Raw genomic sequence first — 17681 nt, 5'->3', positions numbered from 1 at the left:
AAGACAGAAAGAAAGAGAGGAGAGAATCGAGAGAAATTGCGTGAGCGAGTTGAAAACAGCTCGGGATGGAAACCGGCCTGCCAACGTATTTTTTAATCGCTTCGATATTCTATCATTCTACCTAATCGAACTTAGTAAGCCACACACACGCGCGCGCTTATATGAAAAACTTATGCGTCCAGACGATCGGAAATCGATGTCCCATCGATCGTCGCAACTGATCGACGTGTTGGATTCGTGTCAGATCCGAAGCGTGGTAAAAACGATCGCTCGCTCAAATCAACCGGCCGCTTCTACCTTCCGCGAAAACTTCTGTCACGATTCCGATTCGATCGAGAGATCAATCTCCACAATTCGACCAACTTTGACGAGTATTAAGAAAGGAGGGCTGGTCGATCACACGTTCAATGATTCCTCGCAGATCTTCTTTCTTTTCTTTCGTTGCGCCCACACCTACCTAGCTTCTCCTCCCAATATACATACAGTCACTGGCATTGATATCACTAGACTACGGTTTTTATGCGTTTATAAGACAAATGAGCAGATATTACAGACCGATTATGTTCCATGTATCACGACTGTTAAGGGTGGAAATAGCTTTCTATTTATTCTCTTCGTCTCACAGTCGATGCAGAAAGTTTTGATTCTTCCAAACTAACAACATTTGGCAACACCAAAAATATTTTGTAATATCCACTGGCTGATTCTTATAGAGTTTCTCATTCTAAAATCAAATCCGGAAGCAGAGTTGTTCCATCACGCACAATTTTAAAAAATATCGATTTTTATAAAAACGCATAATTTTGCCAAACTGATTTGGATCATTTCGGGAAGTTAGAACAATTAGTTTACAACATGACGGGGAAAAAATTTCGAAAAGATTGCAATTCGGACCAACTGCAGAGAAAATACTAAAAGTTGTTTGGTACAACTTTTTCATGTGCGCCTTTATTGAAAATTAAAAAAATACTTAGTACATATTTTAAGTACTTTCAATTTTTTCAAAACTTCTTTTCCACGTCATGTAGTAAACTAATTGCTCTAACTTCTCTCAAACAAAAAAAAAAAAAGAAACATCCAAGTGGTATGGTCCAATATTAGAAAAGTGATCGTCTCTTTAAAAGTGTCCGAATATTAATGCCAGTGACTGTACGTCCACGTGATCGAGTGGATCGTTCGCTCGAAAATGGACTCGCGATGATACGAAACCGGTGAATCACCACACTTTTCGTTGCCTGTTCCTGCCACGACTATCATAACGGAAGCAGGACGGAAAGGAACCATGAGAGGAACGTTCTCTGTCCCGAGTGGTACAATTTTCTGATAGAATTGTGACAACGTTGAAGATCCAGCCTTTCGATCGATAGAGTTTCGCGGATCGTTCAGAGTTGAACAGCGCCACAGTATCGCGTTGGTGCGCGCGAAATTGATTCGAGAACAATAGAAAGGGGAGATTGAGAGAACAACGAGTGCCGCGAATATTTCGAGGAGGACTCCTAACGAGATCGATGCGTGTAGTCGCGGTGCGTGATTATTTCATTCGATCTGGGAGAGTGTATCGTCGTTTTGAAGGGTTCGCTGTGCCACTAACGAAGCCCCGTTGCAACGAGCATCGAGATTTCCAGCCGTGAAGGGTTGATTGCTGATCCGCGGCCAAAGAGTGCGCCAGTTACCTCGAATGTCCACTTTTTTACCAACTGCGTTCGTGACTCCGAATGCGCGAGTTTCTCGTTCTGGTGCCGGTAAACGACACTTTGCAATCATTCTCGGTCTCGCCGTGCAATCAACGATTCGCCGAGAGACGCGAAGAAGAAAACTTCGATGTTTGATAACTGAAAACCGATCGGAGCTAGCTAGCTAAGTTCTTCGTGATCGCGTGGATCACCGAGAGGAAAATCTGTGCTCAAAATAGAACTGCGATTCGAAACCCCGTGAGAAATCAAGCGAACAGTAGGTACGACGCGAAACTTCGCCGAATGAAAAATGTTGTTCGCCCATTTGTAATATCGCGGTGTCCTGACTCGAATCCGATGGCGAGATATAATAGAATCCGTGTACACCTGTATTTCTTTCGTGAAACCGCAGTTAGCGTCCTATACCCCCCCCCCCCCGGAATGAACATGTCGACAATGATCGTATTGTAATCTTCTTACGCTGTAAACTGTCCAAAGATAAGCGCAACGACTTTATCGAGGGAAGAAGTATGTGATTGTAGAGCGTCGCGCGAAACCTTAGTTAGAAAAGAAAAAGGAACACCGAGGTCACCAGTGTATGCGTTTGAATTGTACGGTATACATGGATGAATGACATCGCGACGCGCGATACCTCTTGTACATTTTAAACCGAACGGAAGCTGCGGAGACAAACTTTTCTCTTCTCGACTCGCATTAACGGAGTCATTGGCAGTTTGTGTCAACAAATAAACTGATTCGTTAAAACGAAGCGACCGACCCTATTATTTCCCCTCCTTCTAACTGAAAATTTTGCACGGCGCGTCGTTGATCGTTAAACAACAGGCAGAGTCTGTCGACATGGCAAATGAGTTAGCCCAGTCGCTGGGGGTGGCAATTTTCATTGCTACCGCTACGTTTGAATCAAGTCCCCTTTGGAATATGCAACCTGTGCCACTTCAACGAGTCGGTAACTGCATTTTTACTTGTATTACAGTTTCTGTGCGTGGTCGTTAGATGGCTAGTTGAGATGCTAACGGCAAAGAGGATATCTTCTCTCTGCTAATGGTTAGCTGTGAAAATAACTGTAAATAAATGATAATAATAATACATATTACGAGAGTGGATGTGAGAGCGCTCACGCTCGGGGCACCTACGTGATAATGTATCCGATACTCGGCGTTTTTGTGCCTCCAATTTGAGATATCTCGTCGGTGGTATCGATCACACCCGCTTTTAGCATGAAACAGAACCCACACCATCTCTTAGCGTGAAACAGAACCTTTACTAAGCCTGTGGCACCGACGAGATATATATTAGGCCTGCAGCCAAGCTCGCATATGCGAGCCAAAGAGGATAGGAGAGTGCTCACGCCCGGGTTTTCGGCGTTCCCGATATAGTGCTGACATCTGCTCAGCCTTAGCATGGCACAGAACCGTGTCGTCTTTCCTGGAACAGAACCGTGTCGTCTTTCCTGGAAGAGAATCGTGTCGTCTTTTAGCATAAAACCGAACGCACATTATTTTTTTAACCAGGATTAGAACGTACAGCTTAATTGTTTCATATGAAATATCTAACTAACATGTAAATCTTGAGTACAAAATCTCTAATTAATATAAATTAAGAATAATATTAATTGTAATGATACGTATTTTATTTTTTTCCAATTTTGTAGTTGCAAACTCTAGCTGTAAAAAATGGAAAACCCGGAAAAATTCGAGCAAATACAGATTTCATATCGAAGTTTAAAATCGACCATCCTGAATATTAATTTAATAATGAGCTATTGTCATCAACACTATCTTAAATTTTTTCATATATTTAGCTACTGTTATTATTAATTAAAAAAATTTTTCTTTCATGAATAAATATTTTTTCCACCTCAGCACCATAAGATGACTTTACTAGATGACTTTAAAAACATATTAGAACTATTTTTAAATAATTAAAGCGCGCGAACCAAGTTCGATCCAAGTTGATTGTTGCACTTACCTAATTCAAACTTTAAAACCTAGGGAACTTGGCGTCGGCGCTGGCACTAGTATTTTGACTTGCATGAGAAAAATTTAGCGTCACGGAATTCGCGACACGAAAATGCGTAACGGAAGTAGTGGGGATGGTTAGCCGAGCTAGTCTTAAATTAACGAAATTTTCCAAAGGCTCAACCCAAAGCACATACGGTATGCCCAACCACATGATGTATGTAGTCTTTTGATTAAAAAAATATATATATATTTTTCGGGTTTTTCGATTTTTCCTGTTGGTTTCGATATAAAAGACAGTTGATTCCAAATTTTCAAGTTTCTAGCTTGTCTGGAAGTGGGTTAGAATTAACATGATCCTCCTCCTCCTCCTCCTCCTCCTCCGATATATATTCCAAGAATTATGCGTTTTTGGCGTATTTATATCTCAAGTTCCAAGGTAGGTAGAAAGTTGCTTTTTACATGAGAGTTAGTTGATGCTATATCTAGCTCACATACAAATTTTGGTTGTCCTCGGTTACCGGGCAGAGCGGAAGTGACGGTGCTCATATGGCACCGTATATGGTTCGAGATATACTACTCGGCAGCTCAGAGGGAGCGGGAGGGGAACTTGGTTCGCGCGCTCCCGCGCGTGTTGATTGTCCATCAGTTTCCATTTAAATTCCGTGAAACTGGTAGCGTTGGAAATAAAAAATGTACGAAGGTGAGGACTTCACGGCTAAATGAATGGATAGCAGCTCGAGGGAATATTTTTTAACATTTTGCGTAACAGGAATAAAGCAAATGAATCTTACACGTTGAATTTTATTTATTCCATTTTTCTGGGTTGAAGGTCACTTGTAGGTCATATTGTGTTACATGGATGAATTCGTTATTTTGTCAGCTACAACATTACGTTAACGGAGATATATCATTCCATTTAAAACAACATCGACGACCTTGAAATCTCATAAAAAAATGACTTTGAAAATTTATTCCGTTACACCGTTACATAGCTTTTACTTCAACAGCTCCAGAGTCGAATGACTTCAACTTCTCGAACGTCAGGTTACGGATCTCCTGTGTGGACAGTACTACATCGTAATTTCTTTGTAACGTCTCTTTGATATCTGTTGCCATCAGAGAGTCCATTCTGAAATCAGCCAGAGTGACAGAATAGTTAATGTTTTCCAGTTTATTGATACCCAAGATATTAGCTATCACCTGAACGATGCTGATTTTGTTGGTTCTCTCTTGACTCTTACGTTGGTCCGCTACGCACATGGAGGCCAGGACAGGATGGGGTTGCTGTAGAAAGACGTCCACGGTTTCCAGACAGCTTCCAATACGCTGTGGGATAGTGCCACGGACTTCTAAGTCGTTGCCGCGACCATAAGACTCTAGAAAAGAAAGCCAAACATGAAAAAATATATTCCGAGCAGGTCCGAATTAAGAGAAAGATATACCACCCCCCCCCCCTCTCGCACGTACTATTTTATACGCTGCCAAAGTTTTGAAAAACGAGGATCAATTTACCTATAATCACTCCAACATCTCCAACAGCTCCCCATTGAATAGCAAGGCCAGGCAGACCGTTCGCTTGCCTCTGCTCGATGATTCTCTCCATGACAGAGTTTGCAAGACCATAATTCGTCTGGCCAGTGTTATGTAGCGGCTAGCGGGGCGCCGGAAGAGAAATCTTCAGCGCACCAGCACCAAGAAAGATTTATGGTTTGCACAGCATAAGACGCTATTTGTGAGAAAACGTCTTTAACGTTTTTGGCCACTTAGCGCACAGATGTGTCCTTGTAGTTCCTTGCGACGAACTCAATAGCGCAAGTGGACGCCATAAATTTTGGGTAGTCTAAGGGTCTCCAGCCTAGAGCGTCCCAGCGACGCGTGCCTGGTTTCTATCACCCGGGAAAGCTGGGCCCGTTGACGTAAGCCAGCAGTCACGTACCGCACTTAGCACGGGGCCCGGAAGACACCCCGCTGCATCATCAAAATTAGATTTTTAACAGCACGACACACTCACCCTTCTCACGCACGAGAGGCGTGGAACGTGGGCGTGTTATGCAAAATGCACGGATTGGTGGAAGTTCCTCGCAAGGACTTCCACCAATCAGCCGACAAGCATTTTCGAGAATATAAGGCAGAGACTACCGACGAAAAGAGAGTCACGAAGAAGTCACAGCCGATTCTCCGCCGAGTTACTTAGAGTCGTGTCGCAGTCCGGTCGCTGTAAAAACCGCAGCCCAAGTTCAATCGCGAGTCAAGTGAATCGTGAGTTTAATTGAACCACCTCGGACGCTCTCGCGACATCATTCAATTGGTAAATAAACGACTCAGTCACGTACGCCTGATTTTGAGCATTTATTGTAAGGCACCCGCCTTACATAATCCTGTTCCTTCAGTTACCTCTGCCGCACGTAATGGAGGAGAAGACAACAAAATAGTCCAGCAAGGGACACAACTCTCGCGACACCGCGTCCAGGCATTTCGTGACAGAGACTTTGGGCGCTGCTACCTTGGCGAAATCGTTCTCGTCAAGGTATTCGAGCACGTTGTCGATTAGGACAACCGCCGAGTTGAATATACCACCGACAGGAGCCATCTTGTTGCTATCTTCGATCAGCTTCCTTGCTCCGGCCATCGTTGTCGCGTCCACCGTTGAGATCGCAACGTTCACGCCGGATTCGCGCAAACGACGAACGCACAGCGACTGGAAGCCGTTTCGGATACCGGACCGCGATGTCAGTACCAAATGTTTCGCGCCTCGCTTGATCATCCAATCGGCGAGCTCTGCACCGAATCCTCCGAGACCTCCGACCACGATGTAAGACTTGTCTGGATTCATGTACGTGCGCGGAATGGCTGCTACGATCTTTGGCTTTGGGTGCGGTACCACTGTCTCCTTCTCTTCTTCGCGAATCTTCAACACAACTTTACCAATGTGTTTGCCTGTGGCCATGAACCGGAACGACTGTCCGATCTGCTTCTCCGAGAAGACAGCAGTTGGCAGCGGGCGAACAGCTCCGTTCTCGATACCCTCTTTGACGAGTCTGACCACTTCCTTCGTTTCAGGGCCGTCGATCTCGCAAATGGCGTCCAACAATATTCTATGGAAGGCGGTGTTCTTCAATAACAACGAGATTCCCAAAGGCGCGTCGTTCGATAGATCGCATTTTCCAATTTCGAGGAACCGACCATCCTCGGCGAGACACCTGACGCTGGTTTGCAGCTTCTCTTCGGCCAACGAATTTAGCACCACGTCTACACCACGACCCTTCGTCTCGTTCATTATCAGTTGTTCGAAGCTGGTGTCAGAAGAATTGTCGATGTTCCTGTCGGTCAACTGAGGAAACATTTTCTTCAAGAACTGTCGCTTCTCCGGTGTACCGACCGTTGTGAACACTGTGCAGCCTGCGTGCAAAGCTATGGAGATACTGGCTAGACCAACACCACCATTTTCAGCGTGGATCAGGACGCTTTCGCCGCGTTTCAGGCCACCTCGAACGAACAAGGCGTAGTAACTAGTCGCGTAGGCTACCGGGATCGTCGAAGCTTCCTCCAGAGACCATTTTTTAGGTACGATCCATGAAAATCCAGAATCGGCTACTACGGTGGTCGCCAAACTGCGTGCAGGTACCATCGCCATAACTCGTTCACCCTTTGAGTTACGTCCGGAGAATTCAATACCCAAGATACAATCCTGGCTAGCCAAGTTTCCAGACAGAGCATCCGATGACAGCTTTCCAGTGGCTAACATCACATCTCGGAAGTTCAACGGAGCGTAGTATACGTGGAAGAGTTCCATTCCCAAGTATTTCTCCGGTTCGTAGTAACTCGGAGGACTCTTGATCCATCGCAAACTGCTCAGGTCTCCTCTGTACAGAGCATCGATGTATGCGTGTTCAACCTGGAGGGACGAAGCTTCTCCTTGCTGGTCCAAGAGCAAATGCCGGAAGGTTCCCCAGTTTCCTTCTTTCAAGACATTGGCCATCAATTGTTTGCTCAGTTGCTCGGCGTAGAATTTATCCTTGAGACTGAACTTGGGGGCGTTCTTGTCTTGGATGAACACGTAACGCACGTTGGTGCAGCCTTCCTCGCGGCGAACGCAGTTCATAAACCCAACGATGCCTGAATTGTGAAGAATAATATTCGTTATACAGAAATTCTGCCAATGATGATACGAACTTATGGTCGCAATCTAACAGGTAGGTTCGAATACTTACCGAGCAGTTCGTCGCCTTGATTGACTACAAGAATCTCTCGTTTCTCCGTCGCAGCTTTCTTCAGCGCCGCCTTAAGATTCTCTACCCACTGGAAGTTCTTCTCTGTTATTTCGACGATTATCGGCTCCGCCAACTGTTCAAGCTTCTTCAGTAAAACGTAAGACTTTCCGTACACTACTTGTTTCCCTACGATTATCAGATTGGCGGTGTTCTTCGAGCTATCCAAATTATTCAAACCGGATTCTTCAAGCAGAGCGTAGCCACCACTCCTCAGACTGTCAGACAGATTTTTCAGTACAGCCTCGGCGGTATTCTTGGACAGTACGTTCGTAGCTACGACGAAGTGTAAGTCTTGGCCCACAGGTGTCTTGTTCACATCCTTTTGTACAACTTTTACGTTTTTCGCATTCAAGCTGGCGTATTGCTCGACGCTATTGGTTGTAGCGACCTGGTAATCAACCTGAAATAGAAATCATTTGTAAGAGCCGGTTCTTTGTATGTATACGGTCCTACTAATGATGATAACAACAACAACAATAATAATAATAGTAATAATAATAATAATAATAATAGTAATAATAATAATAATAATAATAATAATAATAGTAATAATAATAATAATAATAATAATAATAATAATAATAATAATAGTAATAATAATAATAATTACAAGAACATTGGGTTCGCTGTATAAGATGTCCAACACAGTGGTTGCGAAGAGAGCACCTACGGGACGATCGCCGCCTACTTCTACGGCTTTCATTTTCAATGGTACCCAGTTTTCACTGACAACTTGCAACAAGATGGTAAGGGCATTCACTTGAGCCTTCTCAGGGTCTTTTACCGTAGGCTTGGGGTTAACATAGGGTACGAACGTGTATTTCTCGTGCTTGGGAGGGGTTTTACATTGTTGCCTTCTCGGGGCCAAGGATGCTTTCATCTTTCTGATTTCGAGCCGCCAGATTTGACGACATCGATAAACTTGTAATAATGTACTGGAAGAGCGTGGCCTTCCCCCAAGTCGTTCACTTGTTCCATATGAGCAACCGGATTGATAGCAACATACTGTATACGAGTTGGTAAATCCAAGGATCTGGTATCCTTTTCTAGAATGATCATCTGGAGCACGGTGTCCATGAAGGAGGTCCAATTGGTCCAGAGAAGTTTTCCATTGCCCCCGCGATTGTTGGCGGTTTCGATACCCTGGAACTCCCCGGTATATTCGTATCCTCTCAAACGGAGCTCCTTGTAAACGTCTTTGGTGTTCAGCTCCAAAGTTCGGGATCGTTTCGTACGACCGGTGTTGGAAGATTCAGCATCATTTTCTCCGTGTTCTCCGGTACGGATATCTTTCCTGTCACCGCCACCGAGCCGTTCTCGTAAATCTCAAATTCATTGGTTCCCCTGTGTTGCGACGCGTAACGACCCCCCAATCGCTCAACGGATTTCGGACCGTCTTTGGGCTACCTGCGCCCTCACTTTCCGGAACAATGACCTAGGCGAGCCGTCTGTCCGCCACGTGCCTACCGAAACAACGTGTTAACGCCACTACCGAGACGTGTCCGTTTTACAACCCTTGCAAATCTCAATAAATTACCGTTTATGACATAGCTACAATAAATCCTCGAAGCCATGGGACACAACTATTTAGCGTCCGATTTTTAACTACAGATTTCGTTTCCGGGCCATCTGTTTGCCAGCCCGCGCTATCCTACTCATCGCGTTTTAACTTCAATATGTCTTGCCTGGTCCGAAGCGCTTCCTTGGTTTATTGTCTGCTACGGTCATCCTCCAAATTCAATTCCGCCAATGACAGCCCCTAGGCCGCTTTGAAAACTCCTCCCAAAAATGACGAAGGGAGGGAATCGCAGCGAGCGTAGGTATAAGTATAGCCAAGCAAGATCAGAACACCAGAAATCGCTAAAGTCAACTGAAATCGTAACGACCATCGTAACTCTAACACCGGGGCTGTCGCTGTACGACCAATAGTACCGTTTGTAACGCCGTATCAGTTTTGTAAACGCGAAGAATAAAACGGGTACATTCAACAACGCTTCCATTTATTTCAAACAGTTCAGTTTTTCGTTAATTCGAAAACGAACAAGAGCAACGCGAAACGAAAGTCGCGGCATCGCTCAACATTTTGGTCCTTCGAGCCGGATACCAGTGACAGTGTGACAACGTGTAATCAGCTGATTCACTGTATCCATCATCGGAAGGCAGCATACAAGTACTGCTGCTAACTTCCACCATCAACTCAGCGCGGCACAGCCCAACCAAGGATAGACGATCAAGGGGAAATCGGCAGACGGCATCGAACAACGTTGCAGCAGAGATTTCCACCTTGAACCACCAACCAAACGAGTTCGAGATCCATCGAGAGCTCCAGCCTTCTGGATAACATCCAAATCGTCAACCAGGAGCGAGTCAACGTCCACTGGTTCATCATCAAAGGATTCGGCAACGACACGAGAACGAGTCCATCGCTGAGGTCCACCGCTCCTTCGAGACACCATCATCGTAATTCGTGAGTCAAGCATTCGTCATATTCGCTAATTTTCCTTTCTTTCCGTCCTCATCAATCCTATCGTAATGGCCTCCGAAGGTAACGCATACAACGTAGATCGCGATCTTATTCGTAAACGCGCCACGATAAAAACGAAGTTATCGACCTTCAAAAAATTCGTATCGGCAATCCACGAGTCGGAAGAGATCCCAATGGATCAGCTAAAGTTACGCATCGCGCAAATCGAACACGACTTCACAACATTTAACTCGATCCAAGAAGCTCTAGAATTAAACGCAGACGATAACAGTTTCGAAGCACGACTAAACGAACGAGAAACATTTGAATCCAATTATTATGAATTGCTAGCTACCGCGAAACGCATTGAACGCGAACACGACAAATCAAGAGGTCAGGTAGATCCATCGACTTTCACAGACAATCAATTTCCTTACGGTCCACACCCTTCGGGTTCAAACGATAGAGCTTTTACACTCCAATCTCCGTTCACCATGGCATCTGAACTCCAAGTGAAATTGCCGAACATGCATCTGCCGAGATTCGGCGGCTCCTACGAAGCTTGGCCGAGTTTTTCTGATACATTTAGAGCTGCGATTCATGATAATCCCAACTTCCGCGACGTCCAGAAACTAATTTACTTGAAATCATGCTTAACCGGAAAGGCCGCGGAGAAGGTCGAATCATTAGAGACCACTTCAGTAAACTATTCTGTAGCCTGGAACATTTTGGAAAGGCATTACAACGATCCAAGCATCGTCATTAATAATCGAATCCAGGCCTTTTTCGAGCTACCGACATGTTCGCAACTCAACTCCTCAGCGCTTTGCGAATTGACCGACGCAGCGATGAAGCATTATAACGCGTTAAAGGCTCTCAACAAGCCATTTTTAGAGGCATTCCCAATTTACGCGATAACGAGCAAACTAGATGAACAAACGCGGCTGCGGTGGAAGGAAAAGACACAAGGTTCCGGTCCTCCGACCATGGAACAATTGTTAGATTTCCTACACAACCGATGCAGAGTTCTGGAAACATCAAAAATCGAACCGACCAGATCAGTAATCCGTTCCCAAACGAATACGAACATGTTTAATCGCCAAACATCCAATCCTAACATTCGCGCACTCGCTCACCCTTCACAACAAGCTCGTTGCTTTATGTGCAAGGGAAATCATTTTACCCAGTATTGCGAGAAACTGACAAACGCGAGTATCGACCAACGAGCAGAGATGGTTCGGAACGCGGGTTTATGCTTTAATTGTTTACGGTCAAACCACGACATCAATGCATGCACCGCGGGATCTTGCAAACGATGCGATGAAAGACATCACACCTTGCTGCACAAGGAATCGTCGCCGGTACAATCGGCTGTATCGTCCCTAAACGCAAATATCGGTAACGAAACGCTACTTTCGACCGCGATCGTGCACGTACAGGATAGGAAGGGTCTGCTGCACCCGTGCCGCGTCCTACTGGATTCGGGTTCACAGTCTCACTTCATGACGAAGCGTTTTGCTACGAAATTAGCGTTACCACAATGTAAAGGCAACATTCCGGTCGTGGGAATTAATCACAGCATTACGCAAACAATGAACACCACGCGGGCAACTATCCGATCACGCATCAATAATTTCTCCGCCGATCTCACGTTCCTAATCTTACCCAACATAACGGAAATCCTACCATCGCATCCAATTCCTAAAACTCGACTCCAGATTCCATCTAACATACCTCTCGCTGATCCCAATTTTAACAATCCTACCGAAGTTGACGCATTGATCGGCGCAGAAATATTCTTTAAACTTCTTTGCATCGGCCAGATCACTATCGCAAACAGTTCCATAACGGCACAGAAGACGAAATTAGGCTGGGTGCTCGCAGGAACAGTAGCTAACACGAAATCTCTTAGCACCACGCGTTGTCATGTGGTGCGCAACTTATCAGACGATCGGGGCTCAAAGCTCCGGGAGATCGAAAAAGCACCTCAAGAAATCATTTTGTCTCACGAAGAACGTGCATGTGAGCCTCATGATACGCAAAATATAACTCGCGACCTTTCTACCAGGAACTGGCCTACCTCTAAACTCGATATCGTCAGAATTCCAGAACTCAGACCGGTCGTTTCATTATCAATGCATCTCCGTGATTTCGGGTTTATCGAACGTTTCTCATCCTTCCATCGTCTCAAGCGCGTCGTCACCTACATGCTCCGGTTCAAGCAAAGTAGCTCAAAACGGGCTTCGCTATCCGGACCATTAACAACAATCGAGCTCCGTAAGAGCCAACAACGCGTAGTAATGCTCGTCCAACAGCAAGCGTATCGAAGAGAAATAAGCGCAATCAAATCGACGAATCGGTCATCTAGCTCTAACTTATCATCGTTATCTCCGTTTCTGGACGCCGACGGAATGTTGAGAGTAGGCGGACGATTATCTAAATCAAAGCTATCGTACGGAGAAAAGCATCCCATACTATCATCCAAAAAACACCATTTAACACGCGTAATGGGTGACACGTTGCTATCCTTCGAAGGTCTCCTAACCCTTGCAGCGCCAGTAGAATCAATTCTAAACACGCTTCCCTTAACCTCGGTATCCACTGATCCAAACGATCTAACGGCCATCACCTCCAGTCATTTCCAAATTAGCGAATCAATGAACAGCGTGCCTGACCATGACCATACGAGCTTGCCCGATGGTAGACTCTCGTCGTGGCAACATAAACAGAAAATTAAGGCCCACTTCTGGAAACGGTGGAGAAACGCATATTTGCAGGAGCTGACAGTCCGCAAAAAATGCCACACCAACGAAGCAGCCGACCTTCCGATTGGGACAACGGTTCTGGTCCAGGAGGACAATACACCACCCATGCAGTGGCCTTTGGGACGAGTCACCGCAATCCATCCTGGCGAAGACGGCGTCATTCGTGTAGTAACCGTACGGACATCACGCGGTGAATACAAACGCTCCGTGAAGCGCCTCGCGCCACTGCCAGTGGATTAAACTTAATCTTTCTTCACTCACATTTCACTCGCCAATGTAAATCTTCATCATTCTTTGTATCATACCGTATCTTACCATTCATCTGTATCAATCACCTCATAATCTCATCGTAGTTATTTAGCATTGCATCAACGTTGAACATATCGTTCAAGGGGGGCGGCATGTTGCGACGCGTAACGACCCCCCAATCGCTCAACGGATTTCGGACCGTCTTTGGGCTACCTGCGCCCTCACTTTCCGGAACAATGACCTAGGCGAGCCGTCTGTCCGCCACGTGCCTACCGAAACAACGTGTTAACGCCACTATCGAGACGGGTCCGTTTTACAACCCTTGCAAATCTCAATAAATTACCGTTTATGACATAGCTACAATAAATCCTCGAAGCCATGGGACACAACTATTTAGCGTCCGATTTTTAACTACAGATTTCGTTTCCGGGCCATCTGTTTGCCAGCCCGCGCTATCCTACTCATCGCGTTTTAACTTCAATATGTCTTGCCTGGTCCGAAGCGCTTCCTTGGTTTATTGTCTGCTACGGTCATCCTCCAAATTCAATTCCGCCAATGACAGCCCCTAGGCCGCTTTGAAAACTCCTCCCAAAAATGACGAAGGGAGGGAATCGCAGCGAGCGTAGGTATAAGTGTAGCCAAGCAAGATCAGAACACCAGAAATCGCTAAAGTCAACTGAAATCGTAACGACCATCGTAACTCTAACACCGGGGCTGTCGCTGTACGACCAATAGTACCGTTTGTAACGCCGTATCAGTTTTGTAAACGCGAAGAATAAAACGGGTACATTCAACAACGCTTCCATTTATTTCAAACAGTTCAGTTTTTCGTTAATTCGAAAACGAACAAGAGCAACGCGAAACGAAAGTCGCGGCATCGCTCAACACCCTGAATATATTGACAAAGAATTTAATCGGGCCTTCTTTAGGCGTGATTGTAGTGCGCAGGAATTTTACATGTTCGAACACAACCGGCAGTTTCTCGAAGTCGACGTTGCGCAGCTTCGCGTAGATTCTCCACACGAGTACCAAGTAACCGGTAACCGGGAAAAGGATACTTCCGTCGATCGTATAACCAGCTATGTACGCGTCCTTTTCTTTGGACAGGTCAAACTCGATCACGCTCTCTCCGTAGAGATTGTCGCTCTTGCGCGAATCGCCTACCGCCCATTCGGTGGAGTGGTCCCATTTAACCATAGAGCTGATCATCGGCGTACCACGGCCGACCGGATAGCTGATCGGTGGGTACAGTTTCGAGATCTTTAGCTGTGCGCCAGCCATGTGCAATTTTCCTAAGTTTTCGAGCAGGAAAAGCAAGTTGTTCTTGTGATCTCGTTTTTGCAAACCAATGTTCGTCACATTCTTCGACAACGATCTACGCAGAATCGCTTGCATCAAACAGTGCGGAGCAATCTCGATAGTGATCGCGTTTTCAGGCACGTACGAAAGCCCTTGCCCGAACAGTACAGGCGACAGCAAGTTGTTCACATGGTAGGCTGCCGAGCTGAGCTGCGCCAATGGACTGTTCCAAGCTGCAATGGGTATGGACGTGGAGATCCACCTGGAGGTACGCGGTTTTGGATTCGGTATGATCTCTTCCAAAGCGGAGCGCATTTTCTGACCAACCGGGGCTATGTATTTGCTGTGGTACGCGACGCCGCTGGTCTCTACCACTCGTGCGAAGATATCCTCCTTCTTCAGCTCCTCGACGAATTTCTTAACAGCATCGGCCGCACCGGAAACCGTTGTAGAATCTTCGGAGTTGTTGCAAGCTGGATACACGTCCGGCGGGCATCGTTTTTTAGCCTCCTCCCAACTCAATCCTACGGCCGCCATAGCTCCGGGCGACAGTTTCGACTCCTGAGTAGATCTTCCACGCCAGTACGCGGCCAAAACGGTTTGTTCCGGCGTGAAAGTACCGTCGGCGTAAGCGCATCCCAGCTCACCGACAGAATGTCCAACGATACCGTCCGGATGAATACCCAAGTACGTTAGGAGGTCTACGAGGGCGACTTGAATAGCTGCGATCGATATGAAGCAGCGAACGACATTCTCAACGAAGGATTCGGATGTCGAGTTCAGAATGACGTTCATCAGATCAACACCTTTGGGTTTCAAAGCGTCGGCGCAACGTTCCAAGCTTCGCTTGAACGGTTCGATGCAGAGCAAGTCCTTGCCCATGCCTGCCCACTGAGAGCCCATACCACAGAACACGAACCAAATAGGACGTTTCTCCGAGGTAGTGATTTGACTAGTTTCCTCGGCTCCGGCCGTTCCCAGCACGGAATAGCCCCGGTAAAGATGACCGCGTACGTTCAACGCGTACGTGTCGTGAAGAAGAGCGATGAACTCGTCGTCCTTCTCGTGTTCTTTGGCTTTGTCTAGAAGAACCTGTACAGCTTCCTCTGTGCGGCCGGATACAGCGACCAACTTGGGTATTTTACTATCCAAGACTGGCGACAGTTTTTGTTTCGGATTGCTACGAAGAAGTACGTGAGCGTTGGCTCCGCCAAAACCGAACGAGTTTACGGCGGCTAGGCCACCCTTCCATGGCATATTCTTATCGACGACCTGTATGCTGCCGTCGTGTAGAGACGGTATATCCTTGTTCGGATTCTTAAAGTGAAGATTGCCTGGTATCACTCCTGCTTCCATAGCGATCAGCAGTTTCGCCATGGAACACAGTCCACTGGCCGCTTCCGCGTGACCCATGTTCGACTTGACCGCGCCAAGAAGAAGAGGAGTTTTCCTGCCTTTGCAGAACAAGTTTGCGATAGAGTTGACCTCTTGCGGGTCGCCGACCTTGGTGCCGGGTCCGTGGGCTTTCACGTAGGCAACGTCCGTTGGACTGATTCCAGCCTCCGCGTAGACTTCGCGGATCATTTTGTTCTGCATCTGCCCGTTCGGATATGTGATGCCCTCGACTTTGTTGCCGTCCGTGTTCGTTTTCGAGTGTATCACGGTGGCGTAGACTCTGCGCGCGTCCTTCGACTTTTGTAGGAGCAGGGCACAGATTGCCTCGGATCTGACGAAGCCGTTACCTGCGGCGTCGAACGATTTGCACTTACCGTCGTCCGCTAACATGCTCAATCTATGGAGCTCGAGCGACATGGTGGGCTTCGGAAAAAGGTTGCACCCAGCAACGATAGCCGCGTCGCACTCTCCCGAACGCATCGCGCTGATCGCCTGGTGCATACTGTACAGCGACGACGAGCAAGCTGTGTCGAGCGCGTAACTTGGCCCATTGAAGTCGAAAGCGAACGATACCCTGTTGGCGAACATGGCTCTGCAGCGTCCGGTCAATTCGTAGCCTGTGAAAATCGATTTCGAAGTAAGTACGTATGTACGCACGTATGTACATTGTACATGCACACCGCCGAAAGAAAATTCGCTTTCCAATTTCAACGAGGAGCCTATGCCCGAAAGAAAACAGTCACATTCCGTACCATTGATCTCTTCCGGATTCTGTATCCACATCTCGTTCGACCCTGAGGAAGAAACACCGACGAACACACCAGTCTTCGATCCTCTAATCTCTTGTGGATTAATGCCAGCATCGACTATGGCCTCGTACGTTGCCTCCAGGAGTAGCCGAATCTGTGGGTCCATCAAATGTGCTTGTTTCGCGTGAACACCGAAAAAAGTGGCGTCGAAGTGTTGAATGTCCTTCAATTTGCCGGTTCCCTTCGGTAAACCGTAGATACCGGCTGGCCATCGACGTTCGTCGTTCGTGATCATGTCGACACCCTCGAATAAATTCTTCTTCAACTCGTCTACATTTTCCGACTCCGGGAAACGACCTGGAGAAAACGACAAACGCGTTAGATCCGCCGATCAACGCGCGCGGCGGCGCACAGTGGGTAATTTGGACAAAATCGGATTCAAAATCAAGGAACTTTCGATACGAATGAGGTAGAGCGATGAAATTTTTTTTAAATGAAAGCTGCAACTTTGTAAAATATGGGAAAATAGAGAGATTGTGGTACGAACGTTTTTTAACCTCGAGAAGATTCGTTAAACGCGCACAAATTCAAGAAAATTTTAGTTTTTCCAATACCACGCGCGGAAAAAATTTTTTTTTAACATGCTATACATCATTTCCCATAGATTTTTTCACGCTGATTTCAAATCTGGTCTCAAAATTTGCCTACGACCTCAGAATTTTGCAAAAAATAGATTTTTGTGACAAAAACTAATGAAGTCATTTTTTCGTTGAAATGATTGGATGGTAATAATCTCCCTATTTTTCCCATATTCTACAAAGTTTCAGCTTTCAT

The 17681-nt window shown here is 46.3% G+C and overlaps 1 pseudogene across 1 annotated transcript; it reads right to left on the bottom strand.

Moving 5' to 3' along the window:
• Positions 1-6041: 6041 nt before the first annotated feature.
• Positions 6042-17211, bottom strand: LOC143353004 (fatty acid synthase-like; annotated as a pseudogene). The gene is made up of 5 exons (XR_013082041.1): positions 16851-17211; positions 14291-16715; positions 8537-9270; positions 7867-8326; positions 6042-7771 (listed from the first exon to the last, which is right to left on the bottom strand). The product of XR_013082041.1 is annotated as a fatty acid synthase-like (transcript).
• Positions 17212-17681: the final 470 nt, after the last annotated feature.

Source organism: Halictus rubicundus, chromosome 3, assembly GCF_050948215.1.
Source record: "Halictus rubicundus isolate RS-2024b chromosome 3, iyHalRubi1_principal, whole genome shotgun sequence".
Lineage (NCBI taxonomy): Eukaryota > Metazoa > Arthropoda > Insecta > Hymenoptera > Halictidae > Halictus > Halictus rubicundus.
Note: the sequence above shows the minus strand (reverse complement) of the source record. Positions and strands in the feature narration are given on the sequence as shown.